This window comes from Tenrec ecaudatus, chromosome 3 (assembly GCF_050624435.1).
Source record: "Tenrec ecaudatus isolate mTenEca1 chromosome 3, mTenEca1.hap1, whole genome shotgun sequence".
In the NCBI taxonomy this organism is placed as follows: Eukaryota; Metazoa; Chordata; class Mammalia; order Afrosoricida; family Tenrecidae; genus Tenrec; species Tenrec ecaudatus.
In genome coordinates this window covers 162,635,410-162,636,943 of record NC_134532.1, presented here as the reverse complement: position 1 = coordinate 162,636,943, position 1,534 = coordinate 162,635,410, and the positions used below count along the sequence as shown (strand labels likewise).

The 1,534-nt window shown below is 36.9% G+C and overlaps 1 non-coding gene across 1 annotated transcript; it reads left to right on the top strand.

The window, feature by feature from the left end:
• Positions 1-324: 324 nt before the first annotated feature.
• On the top strand, positions 325-430 carry LOC142444036 (U6 spliceosomal RNA). The gene has a single exon (XR_012783720.1). It is a non-coding gene; the product is annotated as a U6 spliceosomal RNA (small nuclear RNA).
• Positions 431-1,534: the final 1,104 nt, after the last annotated feature.

The following is a 1,534-nucleotide window of genomic DNA, read 5'->3' as shown; positions in this document are numbered from 1 at the left end:
TCCAGGAATTGATGCTCATTAGAGGCAAGGGTGGCACAAATTGTCTTATATACTCTGGGCATTTTGTCAGGAGAGGCAAGTCGCTGAAGAAGTGCATCATGCTTGCTAATGTGGAGGGCATGAAAAAAGAGGAAGATCCACAAGAGACAGATTTACACCATGGCTGCAGCTCACAATGATCAATTCTGTTCCAACTCATAGCGAACCTCTAGACCGAGCAGAATTGCTCCTTAGCATTGCTGAGCCTGTAAATATCTATAACAGACATTATCATCCTTCTGTCTCAATAATGGATTACTTCTAGAAAACTTAAAATAAACGATTGTGCTGGATTCAGCAGTACATATATTAAAATTGGAACACATAGAGAAGATGAACATAGCCTCGGTGCAAGGAAAACATGTAATTTCATGAAGCATTCCGTTCCATACCTATATTGAGGTGTACAGCATTTCCAAAGACAACATCAGAATTATATGACTTGGAAACTCCACAAAATAAACTAGACTTTGTTTAATACACTACTGTTGCACATTAATGGAATTGAAATACTCCGTTGAAATTAAAATTATAACCCCTATTGTGAGAAGCACAGGACTACTACCACAAGGTTATGTATTTAAAGTCATTGGATGTGGTTCAAATTTCTTGATTTTGAGGTTTGTCAATGATTTTCAACTTAAGATTAATATATCCTTGCTATTTTAATACTTTAATTGTTTTATGACATACCTTCGTCTTACAGAAATAATTTTGCCTCAGTGAATGAAACGATTGAAAATTTTCCTTGTGTCTAACCTTCATTCCACCACTAGGTTGTCAGTTTGTCACATAGTGGTGAGTCATGTAGAGCGATGGCACCAGTATTTCAAATGCTTGCTGGCATTCCAAGTGAGCAGGTTTCAGCTGAGCTTCCAAAGAACAGACAACAGAGAAGGAGTTGACGGCCCACTTTGAAGGAAGTAACCACCGAAAGCCTTATTCATAGCTTCAAAACTGTGTCAGATTCAGGAAGCCTAATGAACAGAAACAGAGCAGTATCAGAGATAATGGCAGAGAATGGGCCACTGGGTCAGAAGGCACTAAAAATGTGACTGTGGAGCTGCTTTCTAAAAGTACTGCACCATGGTGATGTGAATGGAGATCTTCATTTAATGATGGGCATAAGATAAGGTAGAAAGACATAGCTACAAAAATCTACTAATAATGGGCACTTGGAATTAGCAAGGTATAAATGTAAAAATGAGAATGGTATGCATACAAATTGATCTCCTAGGCATGAGTACACTGGAATGGATAATTTTGGACATTTTGAATTTAAAAAATTATGGTTTTCTATGCTGTAATGAAATATCCGGAGGAATATCACTGCATTCATTGTCAGAAAAGACTTTTCAAAAATAATCTTAAAATACAATGCTATGAAAGGTTATATCTATCAAAGGAATATAATCAGTATAGCAATTATTTAAACTTAGGCACTGTGGCAGTTGCACAATCTTCTATAAACTTGAGGAAAGGCCTGGAGTCTATG